Source organism: Manis javanica, chromosome 5 (assembly GCF_040802235.1).
Source record: "Manis javanica isolate MJ-LG chromosome 5, MJ_LKY, whole genome shotgun sequence".
Taxonomy (NCBI): Eukaryota; Metazoa; Chordata; class Mammalia; order Pholidota; family Manidae; genus Manis; species Manis javanica.
This window is the reverse complement of record NC_133160.1, coordinates 52,005,177-52,019,737: the sequence shown is the minus strand read 5'-3', so window position 1 is coordinate 52,019,737 and position 14,561 is coordinate 52,005,177. Positions and strand designations below refer to the sequence as shown.

Sequence of the window (14,561 nt, the reverse complement as noted above, 5' to 3'; positions counted from 1 at the left end):
AAGAATGAACCTGCTTCCACTTGCTCTAAAAGCAATAGAGGCCCTGAGCTCATGTTCCTCCCTGTACCATAACCCACTGCATGTGTAAGCACTTATCTGGGCCCCCTGCCTCTCCACCATGGGACTCAGGGCACACGGGGAGCAGAAGAAAGCAGTATGAAGCTCCTGTCCTGAGACTTGGATTTTGTTATCTCATGTCTTCTTCCAGGATTCATGAAATTGTAGCAGGCCAACTTGTTACCTTGGATGTACTGTATAATAGCTGATCCTGACAGCCTGACAGAGGAACTCTCCCAAGTTGACAATTTTTAGGGTAAACAGTTACCAGGGAAACAGAAGGCATTATGCTTATGTATTGAAAGTAAGAAAATCCATTAGCAACTTAGCATTTTTGAGCCATGCTAGCAATCCACGAACATTCTTATATAAATACTAGTTCCACTGTAACTCTGACTCTGATGCCCTTCAAAGGATCACTTGACTTACTAAAACAGAATTCCCTTCATGCTGTCAGAACCCAGTGGTTAGTCTTGATTTTAAGGCATATTATTTTATAAAAATTTAGTGGAACATGTACCCAAATGAAATAACAGATATGGTAGGTTTGTGTACAGAGAATCACAGATACCCAATGAGAGGAAGTTGGGGTTCCTATGGCCAGGATCCTCACTGAACTTAAACCACCTGATGATGCAACTGGCCTGTTGCTGGGCTGCCGCTTCCACACCTTTAGGCAATACGCTATTATCGTGCTATATAGAGAGCTCACCCCAGTGCTCTGGGTGGAGGTAGAGATGCTAGTGCTCGACCTACCGCCGGAGAACAAACCAGGTAATAAACCCTTTCACCCCAAAGAAAGTTTTACTGTCAATTTCTTTGGTCACACTGAATCCATAGCGAACTTGCCCGGGGTTGAAACACATTGGCAAGACACCCAAAGTCATAAAAGCTAGAATGGAGTGGCTCAAAACTACCTTGCTTGGGACAGCTTTCAGAACCTATGGCAGACATGTTGCAAAAGGCTAGGTGATGAGTCAGACACAGCCAAACTGCCAAAGGTTGACTCTTAAATACAGGGAACCAGACACTATAACTCACTGGCAATGTTGTTTGATAAATTCCTCAAAGTTATGTTAATAATATTAGAGAAGCAGTTTGGAACTCCATTACAAGCCCTCATTTGAGGAAACAGGAGTCTATAGTAAAGTGACTGTCCCCACAGCCTCACGGTCAGTTTCCAAGTATTTGTATCTCCACAGTGTCTCTCCAGATACTCTACTATATCTAGCTCACAATGAACCCTAAAATAACTCTTTTAATTAAAGTATCATTGATAGATAATTTTACATTGGTTTCAAATGCATACCAGTATCACAGTTTTTTCACATTAAGTTAATCTAATTAACATTGTTTTTGAACTTGGCTTTGTTCTAGGCAACAATGTGTGCACATTGAGGGCTGGTGGCATGATTCATATTTTTCAATTACAATAAAATATGTAACTATTTCTAAAACTCAATCTTTTACAATGAAAGATAAAAGCACCAATCTTCGGGGAACACTGATTAGACAACACTGTCTAAAGAAAAATAAACATCAAGAACTCACAGTCATTTTTAATGATTTCCATTTTTGTCATAAAGTTCAAAGATTGATTGAATGGAGACCCCAGAGACCTTGTGAATTCTCATTTGAGAAACTAAAAATACACTGGTAACTTTCTGTTTTCTCTACTGAAGAAATGAATGAAAATGACTCTGATCAAGATAGCCAACTATTGGTTATTATCACAAAATTATAATCTTGAGGAAAGTATACATAAACAACTTAATTTACTAAATAGCAGTATGGTATACTACTAAGTCTAGTTTTGAGATCAAATTTCAACCAGTAGAAATAGTTCTTTACTCACCAAATTCGGAACAGCACTCATTCTCCAATGAATTTTCAATAACCTTTCAAGGAAAAAAAATAAGTAAAAAGGAAAATGTGAGTTCTTATTTAGGAATGAGATGAAACACATTTTGCAAATTAATGAGCTTAAAGTATCAAGGAACACACCTGGTTACACTTGAAAGTTAAAGTGCCTCCATTTAGCATATTTCACTTTAAAATATCCACAGTATGTTTAGAAACGTCTAATTACTTAAGACAAGTTAAAAGTTTTTATGTGCATGATGAGAACATGTCAGATGAACATCAAAATGATCTTGGAAGTTTTCCATTTTATCATTTATCATTTCTTCCTCACATAATACATTATTTTGGAACAATACTTTTCGATTTGAAGTTCCCCATTCTCTATGAAGAATATTTTAATTTTATTATTTTAGATGGTTTATAATATTAATATATGCATATTTAAAATAACATAAATGTTCATCTTGTCATCAGATATTCTTATACAATTTCAAAGATTTCGATTTATACTTGTTAAGGGAATTTTTGTGGCTATTTTTAAACCACCTTTTATTTAGAAAAATATAATGCAAATATGGAACACTGTATAAAATAAATATATAGCTTAATAAATGTTTACTTCATGACTAGTTTGTTAAAATTTCAACTTCCTTTTTAATATCCAGTTGAGTGTACTCTTCTTTTTTGTCACATTTTTGCTATTGCAAGGATTTTTTTCTATTCAAGGGCAGATCTTAATTATCAGCTATGCTGTTTTATCCGATGTGCAACACTATGTGAATGATACAGTGCTCTCTAACCTTATGGTTATCTTTTTGTATGTTACCTTTTTTAAATAGTTTGTCTAAAGACTTCCTTTGAAGTCTAAATTATCTAGTAAGATACATCTTTGGTTCTGGAATTCTTAAAAGGGTGAATACTCTAACATAACTATATTGTGCTATATGCAATCATTTTCTTGCATCTTTTAAATGGTTTTGTCATCCAAGAGTGCATCCAAAATAAACCATACGGTGTTTTTGTCTGTTCTTTAAAATATGCATTGTAAGCATCTTTTTTATCTACATTTTCTTTCCATTCCTTTTCTGCCTGTCCCCCAGTGCAGCTTATTTTCTTTTTCTTAAAGAAAAGGGCTTTATTTTGTTGTTTTTGTCTTATTTTGATCCATAGCCAGATTTTGCTAATTTTATTCAGGTGGTAGATTTAACATATTTTTCTCTCCTATGCATGTATTTTCTATTAATTTGTTACCTTATGGACTTGGTCAGGTCAGAGCACTTTTGTTTTCTTGGGGGGAAAAGACTATTTCCTAAGTGGTGGTGCTTTCTTCCTACAAAAGGAAGGAAATGATGTCGCTGGGTTCTCTTGTGATATTACTGGTGTTGGTGTTCAATATCTAGATCAACGTTTCTCGGCAGTCTCTCACTATAGCCCAATCCCCAGAGCCTTTTAAACATTATTTTCCCAATCACCACCCCCGTTATGAAATTCTGTTTTGACAAACATGCAAAGCCATTACTTCTTCAAATATTTTTCAGTGTCACACTCTTCCTTTTGGGACTCTGGTGACACAAATGCTAGATCTTTTTTGTCATCCCTTATTCCTGATGATTCTGTCTGCTTGCTCATTTAATCATTTTTCTCCCTGTTGTTCAGATGGATACTTTCATTACATTATCGAGGTAATGAGAAAAGGTAATTAAGTACTCGAACCTTGTGAGGTATCCCCAAGTCTGCCTTTTCCTCTTTCACTTCCACCCTGCTACCTCATCTTTGCAGACAGGTTTTAATTTCAGTTGTTTTACAGTTCAGCTATAAATTTTCCTCTTGGTTTTTATTTACAGTTTCTACCATGTTGCTTATAGTTTCAATTATAACTTCTGATTCAGGATTCTTCATGATTGCTTTTGCAGTATTTTTTAAAAGATGTTTAAAATCTTTTCCAGATAATTTCAACATTTTGTGCCATCTTAATGTTTATATTTGTTGAGTATTATTTTCACATGAATTGAGATTTTTCATGGTTCTTCATAAACTGGATAATTGGGATTCGATCCTGACCATTTTGACTGTTATTTTATGAGACCTTGGATCTTGTTTAAGTCCTATGGATAATGTTGGTATTTTTGTTTTAATAGGAATTTGAGTTGGTTAGGTTGAGGCTGTAAGTTCCAACCCACCTTCTTCGGGCTATAGTCCTAACGTCTTTGCAGTGGTTCAGAAAGTGGTTTGGGAAGTTTTTGCAATGATTTATATTCACTTAATTCCAACAATCCTAACAATTCAATCAAGTAGGTATTATGATACTTCTTTTACAGACAAAAAGATGTTTGAATTCAGCCTATCCCTAGCTATATGATAGTGGTCAAGACATTATTTGAGCTTTAATTTCCTTATCTGCAAAATGAGATTGGTAATACCTAGGTAATTGGACTGTTTGAGGACTGAATAAAATAACACATGTAGCCTACCTAGCATACCTCAAACTCTAAAGAAATCCTGGTTAATCTTCTCATTAAAAGAAAAAATCAGTTATATTGAGAAAAAGTAATATATAATCTAATATACACATTTTAAGTTATAGGAGATGACTGTCAACAACTGTATATACTGTGTAACCACCACTTCAATCAAGGTATTATAGAACATTTCCATTACACCAGAAAGTTCCCTCATGCCCTTTGCAGCCAACCCTCCACCCAACTTCAACCCCAAGCAACCACTGACCTGACTTCTATCACAAAAGATAAGTTTTGTCTACTCTAGAAATTTACACTAATAAAATTGTATAGTCCATACATTTTCTGTCTGGCTACTTTCATTCAGCATAATATATTTCAGATTCATTCATAATAACAGTTTGTTCTTTTTTATTGTTGATTAGTATTCCATTGTTTTACTGGAATTTTTTTTGTTCGTGATTGAAAGAGTTCTTACATATTCTGAATCCAAGTTCTTTGTTAGATAATGTATTGACTATGTTTTCCCAGTCTGTAGATTATCTTTTCATTTTCTCAATAGTCTTTCAAAGAGCAGAAAATTTTAATTTTATAAACTCAATTAATATTTTTTTATTTTATAGTTGTTTTTTATGATCTTTCTCAAAAAATTTTCCCAACACCAAGGGGACAAAGATTTTCTTCTCTTCTAGGAGATTTATAGTTTTAGCTTTCATGTTTCAGTCTATAATCCATTTTGAATGAACATTTTTGCTTATGCTTTGAGGAAGGGGGTGAGGTTCATTTATTCCCCATATTGATATACAGCTGTTTCAGTACCATTTCTTGAAAAAAAATCTATCCTTTCTCATAGGATTATCTTGATACCATTGTGAAAATCAATTGAACATATTATATGTGGGTTTATTCCTAGACTCTACTCTGTTTCATTTCTCTATGTGTCTAACTTTATACAAATATTCCATTTATTTTACTGCTTTAATTTTATAATAAGGCTTGAGAAAAGGTAATGTAAGTATTCTAACTTTGTGATTCTTTTACAAAACTGGTTTTGCTATTCTAGCTCTTTTGTATTTTTTGTATTTCCAAATGAATTTTAGAATTAGCTGTTTGGAACATAATCCCTGAGAGAAGTGAAACCTCATGGGGTCTAGAATCACAATTTCCCAGGCTCTGTCTAGGAGCAATTGTTAGATTTGATTTCCTTACAATTTGTTAAGGGATTTTGTATCTATGTTAAGTTTTATGCCTTTTAATGTCTTTTCTAGTTTTGGTATCAGGGTAATGCTGTTCTCATAAAATGAGTTGGAAAGTGTTCTTTCCTACTTTGTTCTCTAGAAGAGTGTGTAGAATTCATATAATTTCTCAAAATATTTAGAAGAATTTACCATTGAAGTCACCTGGATATGAATATTTGTGGGATGGCTAACTTATCAATAATATTTTAAAATACAGATACAGAGCAATTCATATCATCTATTTTTCTTAAGTGAGGTCTTGCATTTTTTTTTCTTTCAAAGGATGTGTCCACTTCATCTAAGTTATCAAATTTATTGGCATAAGGTTGTTCATAATATTCCCTTATTAGCCTTTTAATGTCTATAGGGTCTGTAGTGATGTCCCCTCTTTCATTCTTGCTATCTGTAATTTGTAATGTCTTCTCTCTTCTTTTTTCTAGGTAAGTCTGCCTAGGGCTTTTAATTTTATTGTTCCTTTAAGAGAAATACCTTTTGGTTTCACTGATTTTTTCCTACTGTTTTACAGTTTTTCAGTATGATTGGTTTTTGGTGTGCACTACCTCCTTTTGTCTGCTTGCTTTGAGTTTAGTTTGATCTTCTTTTCCTATTACTTTAAAGTGAATACTTCTATTCTTGATTTGAAACCTTCATTGTTTTCTCATGTAAGCATTTAAGGGTTAAAAAATATTCTTTAAGTACTGCTTTAGTTGTATCCCACAAATTTAGATATTTACATTTTAAATAAAAAATGTTTTCTAATTTCTCCTGTGACTTCCCCCGTGATCCATAATTTGTTTTGAAGTGTGTAGTTTAATTTTCAATTAAAATATCTTTCTGTTACTGATTTCTAGTTTAAATCTTTTGTGAGCAGAGAAAATACTTTCATGTTAAATGTGTAAGGTTTGTCTTATGGTACAGGTATGTTTCATTTTGGTGAATATTACAAGTGCATTTGAAAAGGTGTGCTCTTTAGTTGTTGGGTGGAATGTTCTATAAATGTTTATTAGGTCAAATTGATTGATAAGATTGTTCAGTCTTCTATAATAATAGTTCCCAAATTTGCCTGAACTCTGTTGAAATTACCTTCGTATCTTCCAAAAAATATTAATGCCTATATTCCAATCCTAGAAGTGTGATTTAATAAGGCTGAGGTGTACCTTGTTTGTTTGTATTTTAGTTAAGAGATGTCCAGGTGATGCTGATATGCAGCCAAGTTTGGGACTTGGGTTCTGTATCTTTACTGATTGTATACTTGTTTACAAATTACAGAGAGGGAGTGAACTCTCTACAGTTGTGGATTAGTTTCTTATTTCAGTTCTATCAGTTTTTGCTTCAGTGATATTTTATAGCACTATTAGGATTTTGCATCTTCTTAATGAACTGACCCCCTTTACCTTGTTTTAATATGAATTTCCCTGATTACTAGTGAAGGTAAACATTAAAAACAAACAAACAAACAAAACTTTCCGGTCATTCCATTTTCTTCTTCTATAAGTTAACTATATGTTATTTAAATTTTTTTATCTTGAATTGTCAGAATTATTTATATTTTCAGAGCTTTACTATGTTCACCCAGCCTGGGTTTGTTTTTAAGTTGATTAAAAGTGCTTCCTCCACTGTTCTAAAAACTTTTAGCTCTTCTGTTTACACACAACCAAAATTTAAAATCTTTTCCCTAATGAATGATTGTCTGGTTTAACAAATTCTTAAAGACATCTTCTAAAAGTTTAGATAATGTTTTTCATATTTCACATTTACCTCATTTGGAATTTAGTTTTGTGTTGTAAGATCAGGATCCAATTTCATATTTTTTTATATGAATATCCAATTTAACTAGAAACACCATAATTTGTCTTTCTACAGCACATTAAAAAAGTTGATTGTACCATTTACACTCCTAACAGTAATGAATTGTTATTTCCCACAACCTCACTGACACTTATTCCTTATCAGACAGCTTTATTATATACCAACTTCCAAGTACAGGTACTCTCTAATTTTCTTTTTGTCTATCCTAACATTAATACCACATTTTTTAAAGTTGATTTAAAATTTGATTATTATATAATCCAATATTCTACTTCTGGATATACACCCAAAAGACTTGAAGGCAGGGTTTCAAAGAAATATTTGTACACACCATGTTCACAGTAGCATTCATTATTGCTAAAAGGTGGAAGTAACCCAAGTGTCCATTGATGGATAAATGGATAAACAAAATGCAGTATATACATACAATGGTGATATTATTCAGCCTTAAAAAGGAAGGAAATCCTGACACATGCTACAACATGGATGAATTTTGAGGATGTTATGCTAAATGAAGTAAGTCACAAAAGGACAAGTAATGTCTAATTGCACTTAAATGAGGTACCTAAATAAGTCATAAAGACAGAAAAGAGTGGTGATTGCCAGGCACTAGGGGGAGAAGTAAATGGGGAGTTATTGTTTAATGGGTACAGTTTCAGTTTTGAAAGATGAAGAGTTCTACAGATTAGTTGTACAGTAATGTGAAAAAACTTAATAGTATTGAACTGTACACTTAAAAATGGGTGAGATGGTCTTTTATGTTACATATATATTACCCTATTAAAAACTAAAAGAGCAACAAAACCCTTTTCTCCTTAGCAAAAAGAAAAATAATTAAGTTGTTTTTAACAGCTTAGTCTTTAGCATTCTGCAGTTTCATCACAATGTGTCCAGGTATGGAATTTTTTATTTTAATCCTGTTCAAGAATAAGTGCTTCTTGAATCTGGAAACTTCAATATTCGATAACCTTGAAAAATTCCTAGTTACTAATCTCTGAATGCTGCCCGCACCCATTCCCATAGTCTTTTTTCACACTCCTATTAGATATACATTGGACATTTCCTATTTTTCATTTATTTAGCTCCTGCATTGCAGTCTAGTAAATTTTCTCAAATTGTGTAACACAGTTCCAGCCAAATGTTCAGTTCTCAAACACTGAAGGGAAGGTTTTTCATATATTCCTTTAAAGAATTAAAGTTGTATGTCAGCAAAGTGTGCCAGAAGTCAAGTCAAGAAACAGGTAGACATAAGGCTCCTCTTTGCAACTCAGGAGAATATGCTAAAGCCAAAACAACAGAGTATTAATACCTTGTATTCAACAAATATATTTTTTAAAAAAGCAGATGCTGCTTTGTGTCAAGTGTTAGATTATCTGGTATCAAGCCTGATTCACTACATCCCAAAGCCTGGCACATAGCATTTCACACGGCGTGAATGACCTGAGCAAGACATTTATTTACCCTTAAGCTTCAGTTTCTTTCTGTGGGTTGCAGTAAGGATCAAACTGGGAATAAAATAAGCTAAAAGGCTATAAATGTACTATTAAGATATTTTCTCAGTTGTAAATATTATTAAGGGATCAAATGCACTCGGTATTTAGTAATAGGTTGGGAGGATGCAGAAAGGAACAATTCCCAAGAGGTACACTTTTTCCGATTTGGGAAATAATAAAATACGGAGAAGTCTGCTTTTAAAATTGGTATTGCATTGGCTTTATGTAATGTCCACAAATGTCCTTTTCTTAAATTTGAATGATTTCTCTCTCGCTCAGATTTTGGTTTTACCAATCACTTTCCTGACAGCTATCAGAATTTCCCGTACTGAATTTCTCACCCCAATTATCAGGCTCCCGCTGAGACTTGACAAAAGACTCCGCTGGTGTTGGCTTTCTCACGCTTACCGTCGCTTCTACACGGTCATTGGCTCTTGCCCTTCCCGAACCCGCCCACGTCGACCTGAATCGTGATTGGATGCCCATGTCCTTTTGTTACGGCGAAAGGTGGACGCCGGGGCTCCGAGGGCGAGTGGGTGTAGGGCGGCTAGTGCGCAGGCGTGTCTTCTGGCTTGGGGATTGGCGGGTGTCCCGTCTCGGCGCACGCTCCGTGGGCGGAGCTGCTTGTGTCTGTCCGTCCAGGTGACCGGTCCGAGGCGTTCTCCCGTCCCCTCCCACTCCCGGCCTCAGGGACTGCAGGTGAGGGCCGTGGTGGCAGCAAAGAGCCTGGCCCGAACCGGGCCTGAAGGGCGGGACAGGCCTACTCGGCCCGGGGCAGCGGGCGCCCGGGAAAAGCGGGTTCGGGCCTGGCTCTCGGGCGCGCGGCTGAGGCCTGGCGCCCTCCAAAACCCCTGCGCAACCCTTTTTTCTCATCTTCTCATTGTTGGTCCCGAGGTTCCTGTGGGGAGGGGCCGCCTGTAGTTGGTCCCTAAACGCGGACGTCCTGCCGCATTTTCCCGCCGTTGCTGAGTCGAAGGCAGTTGTCCACCGCCGGCCCTGAAACGGCTGCGGGAAAGACGTTGGGTGGGCTGGGGCCTGGCACGCCTGGCCTCGCCCGCCGCTGCTGTGCCCAGAGCTCAGGAGATGGGAAAAGGCCGCCGAGTGTGGCCGCGGGGAGGCTGGTGAGCGAGGGAGCGGTAAGATACGGGCCGGCGATATCTTTCCAGGCGCTGACGGCAGCTGCCTGGTTAGTTTCTGCGCGGGCTTTTCGCAGGATCCTGCTAAGCAAGTTTTGAGGAGTTGACGACTAGAAAGGAGAAAGAGAATACATTCTTGAAAGGCAGGACTTGTGGTATACAATGTATCATTCTAGTACGGTGACGTAATTATCAAGGACATGCTCTGCTTGTTCCCAGCACCGTATCTACCCGAGGATCTGCACCTGTGCCTGTTAGTCTATCTGTACTCATTGATTAACGTTGTAGCTGGTCACTCTTTGGGGTTCTAGTTTATGTTCAAATACTCATTTGGGCAAACCGTTCTTTAATCTTGTGGAATTTGAAACTGGATTTATCTAACCAGAACAAGTCAGAATTTGAACAGATCTGAACAAATTATGTTGAAAATTGATGCAGCTCGAGGGAAATGAAATATATTGAGTTGCTTAGTTTGTGGAAATATAAAAAGTAATTGGACATCAAGGGTTGCAAAATGTTTAGCAAACTTAATTTAGTGCTGTATTAAAGTTTCTTAACGTTGCATAATGGAAAAAGCAGGGACTTTAGAGTTAGACCTGAGTGCAAATTCCTGATACAGACTTTGGCTATGAAATCTAAAGCAAGATACATAGTCTTTCTGAGATCCAGTGTCCGCATTTGTAAACTGCAATGTCCTGTTGATTTGATGAACTCATAATATATGTAAAGCATTTAGTATATTAATGCACAGTGACATAATTTTAGTAGTCTTACTAGTTAAGTAGTAAGTGAACGGCATGATGAAAATCAGTTTTAGATGCAGAAAGGTTGGGTGGTTAAGGTTAGACAGATATAAGGAAAAAGTCTTAAAATTTTAGAAGTCTCAGATGTGAACATACCTGTGGTGGTATGATGGGAAAAAGTAGACTGGGACTTTAGCTCTAGTCTTGGCTCTGTCAGTAACTACTTGGATCTTGGGTAAGCCATCATTATCATTGGCGTTGGTTTTTTTTGTAAAGGGAGGCAGTTGGAGCAGATGATTTTTCTTAAAATCTTTTTGTATCCTGAATTAGAGCTAAAAGGGAGAGAAGGTAATAGCTAACATGATTGAATACTTAAGGTACTGGGTACTGTTGCAAGTACATCATAGGTAAATTCATTAAATTCTCACAGTAAGACTACAAGGCACATACTATTGCTGTTCTCATTTACAAGAGGAAATAGGCTGAGATGTTATCCTTGCCCAAGGTTCCGGAGCTTATAAATAGCAGAGCTAGGATTTGAGGCCAGGTAGTCTAAATTCATGTTCTTATTCACTGTGATGTGGTACTGTAAAATGTAGGAGTGTTTTAGGTAAAGTAATAGTCCTTGGTCACAGTTACACATGCGAACTCGAAAAGGGTTCTGTCCTAAGGTACGCCACTCATCCTGATCTTTGTTCTCTTCATACCGTCTGCTTCCTGGACTTAAATTATCATAGGAATTCTAGATTCTCTTCCACTGACCAGGGCTAGATGAAGATAGGCACCAAAATATACTATTTGAGAAAAGTTTTTATGATTTGACCTAAGTTCAGTTCACAATTGAAAAATCTCAGAGAACCATGTCCATTTCAGAGCTAAGGCAGATTTAGGATAAACAGGTCAGCCTTAGCATCCCACATTCATTATAAGGTCCCCACACTTGAGACACTGGTCTGGATTCATTCTTTCCATGTCAGACTTGTGTTTATGTGTAGGAGCAGGAATTGAAAATGAGCTTGATGAAAGACCACATTTGACATGGAATTGGATTGATACAATAGCAAACTATAGATGAAAAAGAGGTTTTTATAGTTGAAAACCTTAATGGAGTGCATATTATGACTAGTACCATGCTAATACAGACATTGTGAAATTTGAGGATGAGGATTGATCTTATTTTGAAAGAAAATAAAGCCCATGGCTAAAATACTTGCATATAAAGAGCTCAATGAATCTTTTGATTCCATTTATAAAATAAACCAGTTTATTACTCTAAATTTCCTGAAAGACTGAATTTATAGAGAGTAACATTTTGAGGTCAGTCTATTTAATTATACCACAATAAGAGAAAACTGCTTTGTTGTGCAGAGATAGCCAGTTATGCTCTGGTCTGCTTTATTAAAGAGTAACGCCCTTTTACACAGGGCTGGTTTTTTACTCTAAACCCTCAGGTTGCAGTCTTACGTAGATGATGGCGTGAGTAATGCTCTCTTGGATTGTGTGGTATATCCTATAGCACTGCCCTAGTGCCCAGCTTCTGTGTGCTTGCTTCCACCCCAATCTTGAGTGTATTTCTCTGAGAGTAATTCTCCTCTGATAAGCCCCCTTCACCGCATTTTTCTTTTTTTTCCACATGAAGTTAAACTGTTGATATGCCAGGCATAGATTTTCTGTTCTTTGGCTTAGATGTAGCCAAAATTTCAGAAATTGACTTCTTTTTCATTACCTACTACATTGATCATTCTGGAGTACTTTGCTTTCATAGAAGACTTTTGGTTTAATTTTAGTATTAGACTGAAACATACGCAAAAGAAGTATACCCCATCCCTATATTGTATCCAGTTTCAAAATCAGGTACATTGATTTCATGATTATCTGTTGTTTAGGCTTGTATATCTTATAACTCTTCTCAGCTGCTATGAAAATTTTGATTTAGCTGTTTTCTTAGGAACAGCAAATATTAGAAATTTGAAGCACTTGTATATATTATTTAGCAGGGGAAATAGCCAAGTAGCAGTCTGCTATTGTTGAGTTCTCTCCAGACTATTTACTTTTGCTTTTGGCTCTTGCCTCTGTCATCCCTCCCAGACCTACTTTAGCTAGGTCATTGGTTGAAGTGATATTAAAAGTATTCTTCTTTCAGGAAAGTGTCAAAGTTTTCACTGCTACACTCTTCCTTTTTATTTATAAACAGACATGTTGATTAAATGGAGAGGAATAATTTTTGAAGTGTGGTCCTCAAATATTGCAATAGGTTGAACACCTTAAAAAAATTGAAAAAGATTTTTAGTAATCCATCTACTTGGATTTATATAGATGTACCAATGCATATATACTATCTGTGAAGTACAAAGAACCTCAATTAAAACCATGTGAAAAAGATATGAGGGAGAGCAGCTGTAATGCTGGATAAGTGGAAAGATGCTGGAAGACTTGGAGTAGATTAAGCACTAATTTTATACCATTTGTAGCTAGTTAATTTAATAATGCTGTGTAAGAGATGTTTAATATCTTTTTAGACTGATACGTAATATCTTGAGAGGTAGTTTCTAATATATACACTGAGCATTCTGTTTTCTTGTCATGCTAGTATCAAAAGTGTCACACAGTTAATTGAAGCTGTGGGAGAATATACAATACTGGTAAGTTTTGATTGTGATTCTGGTTCTAAAATGTAGACATCCTTGTTCAGTAGTTTTGGGTTCCATTGTTTAGCACATGGAGACATAACAATGCCTGGGTATAGTAGGTATTCAGTAAATATAGCATTTCAATAAATACTTACTGAAAGAGCTACAATATTGACAGGTCTAAGTTGCTTCAGTGAGTTGATTGGTTAATAAACCTGTTTTCAGTAATAATCTGGTAGCATTGTTTAATAAATTTTGAGCATATTGAATGAAATGAATGTTAGCAATAGAGAGAACATATTTCACAGGAATATTGTGCTCTCATATTTTGGAGCCTTTTATAGAAACTTAGTATTTATTTACTTATTTACATCCTAGTTAATCTGTTTTAACCATAACCAGAAGGTGACAAGTGAACATTTTTATTTATTCCATATTAGTATTTTAGACTTAGTATTTCTTTTTTTAATAAAATTTTATTGAAAGTATTAAACAGTATATATAAAACAATTCTTTAGTAATGAAGAACATTTTTAAAGGCATCTCTCTTCATCCCTACCATCATCCTTAATGTAGGAGCTTTTTTCATTTTGCTGTATTCTCTTTATCCATATTTATGTATATTTTATGTAATTGACAGAATGTACAATTTTGTAAAACATTCTTCCATGTTATTAAAGTCATTATAATTAATTTCAGTAGCCAGCTGGATTAGAAACTGCAATAATTTACCATACTGAATGGACAGCTTATGTTTCTAATTTAGTGGGTTGTAAATAAGATTGAAGTGAAGATTTTGTGTACAAAATTTTTCCTCCTTGGAAATTTTCCTTGGGCTAAATTTCCAAGAGTAAAATTATTTAGTGTAAAAAAATATTTAAATGTTTTTATGATTCATGTTAATTACCATACTGCTTTCCAAAAATATTACATATTTAACATTTGTGTCCAATGCTTTGTATTTGTTTTTTCATAACTTTGCCAGCATTGAACAGTGTCTTCTTTAAAAAATTAATAAATGTACAGTGGTATTTAGTTTGTATTTCTTTTGATTACTAAATCATTTTCTCTTGTGTACTTAATACTTCTCTTTGTAAACTATTTTTACATATCCTTTGCTTATTTACCCATTG

General features: G+C 35.3%; 1 protein-coding gene across 12 annotated transcripts in view; it reads left to right on the top strand.

Annotated features, from left to right (window-relative positions):
* Positions 1-14,561, top strand: part of SCOC (short coiled-coil protein) — a 55,978-nt gene that overhangs the window by 37,854 nt on the left and 3,563 nt on the right. For 2 of the 12 annotated variants that reach the window (XM_073237028.1, XM_036998716.2), the window contains exons 1-2: positions 9,483-9,618; positions 13,389-13,440. The exons of 6 other annotated variants lie outside the window; for them this stretch is intronic. The gene's annotated coding sequence lies outside the window, so the exon portion shown is untranslated. 4 more of the 12 variants (XM_073237023.1, XM_073237024.1, XM_073237027.1 and 1 more) reach the window with 4 other exon arrangements.